Source organism: Chrysochloris asiatica, unplaced genomic scaffold (assembly GCF_000296735.1).
Source record: "Chrysochloris asiatica unplaced genomic scaffold, ChrAsi1.0 scaffold00140, whole genome shotgun sequence".
NCBI classification, from domain to species: domain Eukaryota; kingdom Metazoa; phylum Chordata; class Mammalia; order Afrosoricida; family Chrysochloridae; genus Chrysochloris; species Chrysochloris asiatica.
The window spans coordinates 2,698,785-2,710,929 of NW_006408658.1; positions in this window are offsets into that span (position 1 = coordinate 2,698,785).

Sequence of the window (12,145 nt, forward strand, 5' to 3'; positions counted from 1 at the left end):
TTCTTTGTAGCTGATCTGTGGTTAGTCCTCACTCATTGTTCTAACTGCCTAACAGAAGCACCACTTTCAGAAGTGTATCAATCTTGAATGGGGAATATGTTGAGAAACCATAGCCTCACATTTTGATATTTCTATTTAATAAAGGCATCTATGATTTTGTAGAAATACTTTTTTGATTGAGATAGAAATTTGATTGATATAGAAATATCCTCTGGCAAACCTTTAAACCTTTACATACTCATGAATGCAGTCCCATTTGCCTTCCCATATTGTTCAGTTTGCACGTCTACCTATGTATCCACTCATAGATTATTGTTTGTTATTACTGTTACTGCAAGAATATGAATGAAGTAGTGCTTACCTTTGTTGCCTTTAACACTTGCACTCCTCACTGTGTCTTCTGCCACCATCATTTTTGCTGATCTTCTCTTATTGTATATTGCCCTCCCCTTCACTCAAGTTAACATGTGCTTACCCTCTCTTCCTCTCCCACCTCTGGTAACCATCTAAGAATGTTTCTTTTGGTGTGAAAACGTTTTCTTGACTTTTTACAATGGAGGTCCCATACAATATTTGTCCTTTTGTGTCGCGTCCGACAATTGGCTATACTCCGCAACCCGTACTGAGAGATTAAACCCGAGTAGGGATGATGGGAGATTAGAAATGAAAATAGTAAAGTTGGGACCAGGTGGGACACAGCACTTTGATGGAGAGACTGTGACACAGACCTAGTGCCACGAGTTTATTATATACACATATCAGAAGAAAGTGCTGGGGGCAGAGAAAGGTCTGCAAAAACATCTGGTGTTATAGATGCAAGCAGTAAGCAGGACTTTATCAGAAGAATGTAATTTGTGGTTGCTAAGGAGACAGAGCCGCTCCGTGGGAGAAAGATGAGGTTTTCTACGCCCGTAAGGATTTACACCCTCGGAAACCCTGTACAGGGTCGCTATGGGTCGGAACCGACTCGACGGCACTTAACAACAACAACAACAACAACAACAAGGAGACAGAGATAGGGCAGCTAGATGTTTTTGCAGACTAAGCTGAAGGCCATGGCTGCAAACAAGAAAAGAGTTTGCAAATTCCTTGTTCCCTGAGGCAGGCTTTGCAAATTCCTCAGAGAGCAGCCTGACCTGGGAGCAGCCCAATTTTCTGGACCACACTGTTTCGTTGCAATCCTTCAGTTAAACTGCCCCCAAGTCTGAGACCTTCGGTTTAGTTGCTCCCAACACTTTTGCATTATTTCACTCTGTCTAATGTCCAGGAATTCTGGTGTGGTATTGTAGGACATGCACTGGACTGCCAACTACAAGATTGATGGTTCAAACCACCAGCTGCTTCTTAGAAACTCTTTATAGGGTTGCTATGAGTTGGAACGAACTCAACAATACTTAACAACAATAAGTGTCCTCTATGTTCATTTTTGTTCAGAGTGCAGCAGACCTGGGACCCTCCTGCCCTGCCCCTCACCCCCTTAGAAAAAAACCAGCATGTATCCCCCTGGCCACTCTGTTCATATAACAGGAAAACTGCAAAGCTGAAACAAGCCTTGCAAAATTGAGTAACAGGAAGAGCATTTAGCTGAAAAATTTGTACCCCACCACTAGCAACACCTGCATATGCACCCATATGTAACCAACCTGTATGTAAGGTCACTTTTGCAAGCACTTGGGGTCAGAGTGGTTTAAGTAATAGCTGACACTCTGTCTGCCGGCAATAAATTTGCTCTTCTGAGATCCGGAACTGAGTCTCTTACTCTGCGCTGTGCCATAACAGGAGATATTACCAGGCTTCTTTGCCATTCTTTAATATTGCCTAATGGAGCTCTGGTAGCGTAGTGATTATGAATCGGGCTGTGAACCCCAAGGTCAGCAGTTCAAAACTACCAGCTGTTCCGTGGGAGAAAGATGAGTCTTTCTGCTCCCGTAAAGATTTACAGTCTTGGAAACCCCGTACAGGGTCGCTATGAGTCCGAACTGACTCCACGGCACATAACAACAACAACAGTATTCCATAGTGGGTATCTATTGTAATATGTTTATCTATTCCTCTATTCTTAATCATGTACTACCTCCTGAAATGGTTGAGCATTGACCAATTCTTTTTGATACAATTACTCTGCATTACTTCCATATTCTTTTGATGTTGTCTGCATTGTTCAGGAATTTTACCATGTTGTTGTTGTTGTTAAGTGCTGTCGAGTTGCTTCTGACTCAAAGCGACCCTGTATAGGGTTTATGAGGAGCAGCTAGTGAGTTTGAACTGCCGATCTTGCAGTTCAAATCAACCTTGTAGTCCAGTGCTTATCCTACAGTGACACACCAAGACTTCATTTCGAATCCTTTAATATTGCCAACTCCAGGTTTGAATTTTTTCTTCAGTTCTTTCAGTGTGGGGAACGCCAAGTGTGTTTTTCTCTTTTGGTTTTTTAACGCCAAGTCTTTTCATATTTCATTATAATATTTGACTTTATCTTCTCGAGCTTCCCTTTGGAAGCTTCTGTTCAAATCTTTTACTTCATCATTTTGTCAAGTTGTTTTTCTATGTTCAAGAGCAAATTTCAGAGTCTCTTCTGACATTCATTTTGGTCTTTTCTTTCTCTCTTGTGTTTTTCATGACCTTTGCTCTCTTCATGATTGATGTTCTTGATATCATTCCCAAATGCATGTGGTCTTCAGTCATTAGTGTAAAATTTATTCTGCACATGGTATCTAAATTCAGGTGGGTTATATATACCCTGATGTGGTGCTGTGGGTTAATGCACCAGACTGCAAAGCCATTTGAACTGCAAGGTCAGTGGTTCAAGTTCACTAACTGCTCCTTAGAAACCCTATACAGGGTTTGCTATGGGTAGGAACCGACTCCATGGCACTTAACAACAACACACTGAAAGTTGTACTTTGTCTCTTGTGGAGTTGTTTTTATTTTCTTCTGCTTCAATTTGAATTTACATATGAGCAACTAATGATCTGTTCTAACTGATAATATTGAAGTTCTCTATTGTTTTTTTTCCACAGATGTAATTGTTTTCATTACTGTGTATGTTATTTGGCGAGGACCACTTGTATAGTCACAGTTTATGTAGTTGAAAAAGGTATTTTCAATGAATAAGTCATTGGTTTTCCAAAATTCGTATTGTTTATTCTCTGGAGTTGTTTCTACCATCAAGGCTACATATTCCAAGCACCAATCCTTTTGTTTGTTTGTTAGTTTCCAGCTTTTACATTCCAATCACCAGTAATAATCAATGCCTCTTGGTTGCATGTTTGATAAATTTCAGACTGTAGAAATTAATAAAAATGTTCAGTTTCTTAATCTTTGCCATTATTGTCTGGTGTGTAAATTTGATAATAGTCATATTGACTGATGTTTCTCATAGGTGTATGGATAATGGATTAAAGGCTTACAACTGTGCCTGACAAAACCAATGTTGCTAGCAGTCCCTAGTTATCCTGTGCTTTTGGTTGTTGTTAGGTGCTACAGAGTCAATTCTGACTAATAGTGACCCTATGCACAAAAGAACAAAACTCTGCCCAGTTCTGCATCATCCTCACAATTGCTGTTACACTTGAGCCCATTGCTGATGCCACTATGCCAATCCATCTTACTTGGGGGTGGGGGGGTTGGGGGGACTCTTCCTCTTTTTCACTGACCCTCCATTTTACCAAGCATAATATCCTTCTCTAGGCAGTGGTCCTTCTGATAATATGTACGAAGTATGAGAGACAAAGTCTTATCATCCCGGCTTCTAAGGAGCTTGCTGGTTGTACTTTCAACAAAGATTTGTTTGTTCTTCTGGCAGTCCATGGTACTATTAATATTATTCTCAAATAGCATAACTCATATGCCTCAATTCTTCCAAGGGCTTCCTTATTCATTGTCCAACTTTCATATGCATGTTGTTGTTGTTGTTATGTGCCATCGAGTCGGTTCCGACCCATAGCGACCCTGTATAGGGTTTCCGAGGGTGTAAATCTTTACGGGAGTAGAAAGCCTCATCTTTCTCCCGCAGAGCAGCTGGTAGTTTCGAACCGATGACCTTAAGGTTCACAGCCCGATTCGTAACCACTACGCTACCAGAGCTCCTTAAAATACCTTGGCTTGGGTCAGGCGCACCTTAGTCCTCAAACTGATATCTTTGCTCTTGAACACTTGGTGGTTTTTGTTGTTAAGTGCTGTCAAGTCCGTTCTGACTCAGAGTGACCCTGTATACAGTTTCCAAGAAGCAGCTGGTGTTTGAACCATTGACTTTTTGGTTAACAGTTCAGTACTGATCCTACAGCACCACACCAGGATGGTTTACTTGTCTGAGAAGCATGTCTCTGGTGCAGATGCCTAGACTGGATCTTGGCTTGGCTATTTACCAGCCGTATGATCTTGATGAGTAACATAACCTCTAAGTTCCCTTGCTCCTTCACTGTAAAACTGGGGAGTGATACTGTTCATCAGAAGCTTCTTGTGAGGAAGAGTGGAGTTCATACACATGAAAGCCTTGAAACTGTTCCAGGCAAAAATCAACACTGTGGGAAGTCACCAGTTATCCTCTGGGTGAAAGTGGGGAAGAGATGGAAGACAGAGAAGGGAGCACAGTGGAGGCTTCTAGGGTGCTGGGAATAGCTGTTGCTTTATCTGGGTGCTAGTTTCAAGGGTATTGTTATTGTTGTTGTTGTTGTTATGTGCTGTGGAGTCGATTCTGACTCATAGCGACCCTGTACAGTGTTTCCGAGGCTGTAAATCTCTATGGGAGCAGAAAGCCTCATCTGTCTCCCACGGAACAGCTAGTAGTTTCGAACTGCTGACCCTGAGGTTTGCAGCCCGATTCGTAACCACTACGCTACCAGAGCTCCTTAGTTTCAAGGGTGTATTCAGGTTAATTTGTGAAAATTCTTTGAACTATATGCCATGGATTTGATTCTCACTCATGACAACACCATGTGTGCAGAATAGAACTATACTCTATAGGGTTTTCAAGGCTGTGAAATTTTGGAAGGGGATTGCCAGGCCTTTCTTCTGAGGCACTTCTGAATGAGTTTGAACGGTCAACCTTCTGGTTAGTAGTCACGTGCTTAACCATTTGTGCCACCCAGGGAATCCTCTTTTAAAAAGACAGCCTAGAAATTGGCAAATATTCCCAAGAAAAACTTAGCCTTTAAATAGCTGTGAAATCAGTAAACTCTAAATGGAAGTCTCTAAGGGGCAAAGGGAGAGCTAGCTAATATACATTGTTACCATTGTTGTTAAGTGCTGTGGAGTGGGTACTGACTCATAGCCACCCTGTACAGGATTCCAAAGCTTGAATCTTTGCGGGAGCAGACAGCCTCATCTTTCTCCTGTGGAGAGACTGAAGGCCTTCAACTGCCAACCTTGTGCTTATCCTATGGAGTTAATATATAGATTTTTTTAAAGAAACTCCTGGTGACCCCATATATTACAGAGTCAAACTGAGTTCCAACTTCTTGGTTACCGTGTTGCTATAGATTGGAACCGACTCAATGGCACTTAACAACAACAACAATAACAGTCTTTATAGAAGTAGATCACCAGGCGCGTCTTCTGAGGTTTTTCTGGGTGGATTTGAGCCAACAACCTTTCAGGTATAGTAGACGATTTGTGCTACCCAGAGACCTTATATCTGGATTATAGGTGCAATAACTCATAAATCACACAAAAGGAAAAAAAACAACAACCATGGATCAACTTGGCAAGTAGGTAGGTCCAGAGGTGGGTGGAAGGATATCTAGAGGACCAGAAACAGTGGTTGGATTTGCCTGATGAGGTGGTGGGGAGCCGCAGGCGGAGCTGTGGGTTCACCTTTTTCGTTCTTCCTGCACCTTCAAGAACATTTCCTAATGGGCTACAGCTCTGTGATGCAGGCCTGGAACGCTGGGCCAGAGAGCACTTTCTAGTGTCCTGTTGCCTGAAACAGCAATGCATTTCAGTTCATGGAGAGCTGGAAAAAATTTGAAGAGACATGGGACACTGATCCCATCTTTTTATGTTAGAATTAGGCTCCTCATTCTGTCACTCCGCTCTCTACACAGGGATCATTTTTTACCAAAATTCGATAAAAATAGAGGTAAGGGGACCTGAGGATTAGCACCCTGGAGAAATTGACTCTTGTTTTCCCTCTTTATCTTTAACTTTATTTTTTAAAGTTAAATTTAAAAACTGATATGCGATTCAGTTATTGAACACTCTTTAGTATTTATTGAAGCAAATTGGGTATATGAATCTACAGTTTCAACTGCAAACCTTATGAAATCTAAACATAGATCATTTATTTCCAATGAAAATTTAGAGTCTGATTCAAGATATCCTGTAAATATAAAATATGCACTGGATTTCAAAGACTTGTAATAATTTTATATGACTACATATTGACAGGATAATATGTTGAATATATTTAATTCAGTAAGATATATTACTAAATTTAATTTTGCTTGTTTACTTTTATTTTCTTTAATGTGGGTAATAAACTACATAAATGGCTCATGTCATAGTTACATTGGACAGTGTTGAACGCTAACCTTATTTGCTCTGTGTCATGTTATTTATGATTATGACACCAGACACTTGGTATGTCTACCCATATGTTATTTGTGTGGCCTGTAGAGACCGATAGCACTGCATGGCCTTCTCCAGACTTTAGCCATGATGGTGGTGGTAATGGTGGAGTTGGATTCAATCCTGTATTGGATTTCCAAGACTATAAATGGGTACAGGAACAGCTAGTATGCATGAACTGCTGACTTGTGGTTAGCAGCCCAACTTGTAACCCACTATGCTACCAGGCTCCCTGTTGTTGTTAAGTGCCATGGAGTCGGTTCTGGCTCAACCTGTATAGGTTTCCAAGGAGTGGCTGGTGAGCTTCCACTGCCTACCTTGTGGTCCAGTGTATTAACCCACAACATCACACCAGGACTCCCCAGAGATCCTTAAATGCCTAATTGTTCTCCTAGAAGCCAACTTCTTTCAACCTTATAGGAATCCAAGTTTGCTTTTCTTGGTAAATCCACTAGACTCCACCAGGTGGTACACTAATCTGGTTTCCTGATGCTGCCCAAACTCCTTATTAAAGAACAAAACAGCTGTTTCCATTCTGCCCTGGAGAATTCACATTTCAATTTTACCATCTTCTTAAAGCACAGCGTCATCCATACCTTATATGTTTGTATCGCCAAACATTTTCCCATTCTAGATGTAAATATGGAGTCCAGGTGTGGTGCTGTAGGATAAGCACTCGACCGCAAGGTCAGTTTGAACCACAAAGGCCAGTGATTCAAAGTCATCAGCTGTTCCTGAGAAACCCTATATATGGTCATTACAAGTCAGAACCAACTACACAACAATTAGAAACAACAGATATAAATATGTAGCCTCCTCAATATCTTTTATACATTCTCTAACTGTGAAAGTAAAAAGCATAATTGCATAGTTGTCTTTTGTTTTTAAAGCTAGACTCTTTAGCCCATATCAATAGGATGGTTTCAGTCCTTAGGCAGTGTTCGTTCCTCCTACATTAGCTTCCAAAGCAACTCAACCTTTGACTGAGTCTACTGTGCTGGAGACCAGTTCCTCTTCCTGCCTCTGGCCTGGTCCAGGCTCTCTCCATTCTTACGGGGGTGAGAAAGAGTGCCTGGCTCACTGTTCTCTAGAGTATTATGTGGTGTGGATGCAACTCAATGACAGGAAAGGTATTTAAAAGGTAGGGGCGTATGCACTTAATAGTTCCTTTATTCAACTCCCTACAGTATGAGGTGTCCAGATTAATCTACAGATCCCACAAATAGGCAGCTTGGATAGCAGGTAGTGAACAGGAAAGGTAAAACATTAACTGCCTCCTCTCCACTCAGGAGACAAGCTAGAATGTTAATCAGGTTACTGATTGGTACCAATCTTCTGGTTTCCCTCCTTTCCTCAAACACATCTACAACCTAGCCCCTTCCTGATTCTGACCCCATACAAGCCCGTGCTGACCTGTTTTCAGGGCTCAGAATCTGGAGAAGTTAGCTCCTTTGAGCCAGCCAGCTTAATAAAATCTGAAACTCTATTTCACCTCTCCGAGTGGCCTCGGTTTCTTCGTCTAAGAGTCTAAAAGCTGCTGTGACACTCTTGGATCTAAAGCTGCTGTAACACATTCCAATCAAAAACTGCTGTAACAGTAGTTAATTGATTTATGTAGTTCATTATCTTTAGGGGTCTTCATGTAGTAATGTTGTTAAATGCTCTGGAATAGGTTCTGACTCATAGTGACCCTGTAAGGATTTGCAAGGAGTGTCTGGTGGGTTTGAACCGCTGACCTTGTGGTTAGCAATCCAGTGCTTATCCTACAGGACTCTGTACTACAATCATCTTAACTAGGTGTGGGGGTCTTGATACCAAATATTTGGGGTATCAGTCTCAAGGATCACTCACTGTTGGGCTAAATAACAAACTTGCAGACCTAGTAAAACATTCTTCTCCATCCATTACTATCCTTAGACATATAATCTGGTTCTGTATAGATGTCCGTTTTTCTGCTTTCAAAATCCACTGAATCCAAATAGAATAAGAAATAACCCATAGGATAATTTGTGGCAATGTGAGATAAAGCACTAAACTGCAAGGTTGGTTTGAACCACAAGGTCGGTGACCAGCCACTCCTTGGAAACCCTATATGGGGTTGCTATGAGTTGGACCTGACTCAACGGCAGTAAACAATAACAATGTTGTTAAAACATGTCAATTGCCCCCAAAGAGAATGGGGTGGAAGAGTCAATGCTATTTTTTTTTTTTTGGCCTGGAGTAAGGTGGAGGGTCTCTGGTAGTGTAGTGGTTACGAATTGGGCTGTGAACCTCAAGGTCAGCAGTTCAAAACTACCAGCTGTTCTGTGGGAGAAAGATGAGGATTTCTGCTCCCGTAAAGATTTACAGCCTCGGAAACCCTGTACAGGGTCGCTATGAGTTGGGACCAACTCCATGGCACATAACAACAACAACAAGGTGGAGGGTCAGAGAAAAAGAAGAAGACCCCAGAAAGATGGATTGGCAAAATGGCAGCATCAGTGGGCTCAAGTGTGCTAACAATTGTTAACTTGGCCCAGGGATAGGCAGTGTTTCTTTGTTTGTTTTGCATAGGGTTGCTATGAATCGGTACCGACTCGATGTCACCTAACAACAACAACAACAACAACAAACTTACTCCATGTCCCCCTAACCTCTGGCCTGAGGATTATTTGTACAAGTAGCACAGAAGGACACTAGCCCCATGCATGCCATGGGGGGGGGGGGTCACATCAGTCCTTTTATCCTCAGATAGGGAGGAGCTCTACTCTAGAGCCTTTGTGGGGGTCTGGGAACTTTTGACCTTTGAGTCAGAGTGTGCTTTGGTTTTAGGCTTTAGATGGCAAAGCCTGCACCCTTAGCAAGGCAGGCCTGTGCACCCTTTCCAAGCTTGGGATGTGCATTGTAGGTGAGTTGACAGAGCTTGCAGTTGATGCCCCTAGGGAGCTTGGGTTTGACCTCCTTGGATATAAGAGAACCTTGGTTGCATATGCATCCATGTCCTTGGCATGTTGGCCAGCATCTTCTTCATGCCCTTCTTGCTGTCCTTGGCAAAACTATATTCCTCAGGAACTTGGGGTCCACCTCTTTAAGAGATTCATATAGTTGTGATCAGGTCTAAATGCCATTTTCAGGGTTGTTTGTACATGGTTTGGTTCTTGGACTTGGCCATGGCTGCACTATTACCCTCAGCTCCCAGAGTGTCAGGCATCAGAAGAGAGATTTTCTTTCTTTCTTTCATATATTTCTAAGGATTTTAATGTTGCCCTACTCCAATAATACTGTAAGTGCTCATTCATCTATGCAAAGAAATTTGGAAGACAGCTATAGGCCAACCAGCTGGAAGAGGTCCATATTTATGCCAATTTCAAAGAATAGTAATACAACAGGATGTAGAAATTATCAAACAGTATCATTAATATCACATGCAAGTAAAATTTTTCTAAAGATAATTTTAAAATGTTTGCAGCAGGGAACTGCCAGAAATTCAAGCTAGCCTCAGAAGAGGATGTGGAATGAAGGCTATCACTGCCAATGTCAGAAAGATTTTTACCTGTGTTTTATTGATTATGCAAAGGTATTTGACTTCTGTGGATCATCAGAAATTATGGATAACCTTGTGAAGAATGGGAATTCCAGTAACAAGCTATTGTGTTCATGAGGAACCTGTGTATCGACCAAGGGGCAATCGTTCAGACAGAACAAGGGGATACTGAATGGTTAGAATCAGAAATGCTATGTGTCAGGTTTGTATTCTTTCACCAGCACTTATCTGCGTGCTGAGCAAATAACCCAAGAAACTGGTCTATATTGAAAAGCATAAGGTATCAGAATTGTTGTTGTTGTTGTTAGGTGCCATCGAATTGATGCCAATTCATAGCAACTCTATGAACAACAGAAGGAAACACTGCCAGGTCTGGCACCAACCTCACAATCGCTAAATTTGAACCCATTGCTGCTGCCACTGTCCCAATCCATGTTGTTGAGGTCTTCCTCTTTTCTCTGACCCTCCACTTTACCAAATATGATATCCTTCTACAGGGACCGTTTCCTCCCGATAATATGTCTGAAGTATGATAGACAAAGTATGGCCATACTGGCTTTCAAGGAGTATTCTGGCTGTACTTCTTCCAACACAGGTTGGTTTGTTCTTTTGGCAGTCCTGGGTACTTTTAATATTCTTCTCCAACACCATAACTCAAATGCATCAGTTCCTTTATGGTTTTCCTTATTCAATGTCCAACTTTCTCATGCATATGAGGTTATTGAAAATACCATGGCTCTGGTCAGCACACCTTAGTCCTCAAACTGACATCTTTACTCTTGAACACTTTAAAGAGATCTTGTGCAGATTTGCCTAATGCAATACGTTATTTGACTTCTTGACTGCTGCTTCTATCAGTGTTGATGGTAGATCTGAGCAAAATGAAGTCTTTGACAACTTCAATTTTTTCTCCATTTATATGGATGTTGTTTTTGTTCCAGTGGTAAGGATTTTTGTTTTCTTTATGTTGATGTGCAACCCATACTGAAGGCTGAGGTGTTTGACCTTCATCAGTAAGTATTTTCAATCCTCATCTTTCAGCAAGCAAAGTCGTATCATCTGCATATTACAGATTGCTAATGAGTCTTCTTTCAATCCTGATGCCGCATTTTTCTTCATATAAGCCAGCTTCTGAGATTATGTACTCATCATACAGGTTGAATAAGTACGGTGAAAGAATACAACCCTCCAAAAACCATTCCTAATTTTAAATCAAGGCATCAGGATTCCAGGAAGGCTTTTTAACAATCTTTGATATGCATATGACATAACCTAGCTTGCTGAAAGCCAAGAGGACTTGAAGCACTTACTGATTCGCCTTATTAAGTGATTCATCTTACTAAGCATGCAAACCCAAATTCATGTAAGCTTTCCCCACTATGAGAGCACATCAAATTTCTAAGATTTAAGAGGCTGAGTCTACTTAGTAACTGCTACCAGTTTTGTTTTGTTTTGTCTTTAGGAATGTTCTAGAACATTTTTGTAGGAGGAGTTTAACTCCCACATCCTGACAATTAATTTCAGCAGCAATTACATCCTTCAAAGTTCTGAGTTCTTGCCAACCTGACTCATTTCAGTTACCTGGGTCTCTGAAACATTCAGTGTGCCTCAAAGCATGCATGCTAATTGACTTACTTGGTTTTAAAATTGCTCTTTCTTCTCTTTTTACCTTTTTCTAAGTGTCTATATATGGTACAAGAAGCCTTGGTTACATGTGGTTAGCAGTTCAAATCTACCAGCCATTCTTCTGGAGAAAGATGAGGCTTTCTGCTCCTGTAAAGACAGACCATCTTGGAAACCCTATAAAGGATCACTATGAGTTAGAACCAACTTGATGGCACTTAACAACAGCAGTAACAAGTAGTAGTTCTACTCTGTCCTATAGGAGTGTTATGAGTGGGAACCAACTGGATGGCAGTCAATTTATATATGATCCTTGGGTGGCTTTGCCTGTAACTACTAATCTAAACACTGAATGGTTTAAAATTAAGAAAGGTGTGCGACAGGGTTGTATTCTTTTACCATACTTATTCAACCTGTATGCTGAGCAAATAA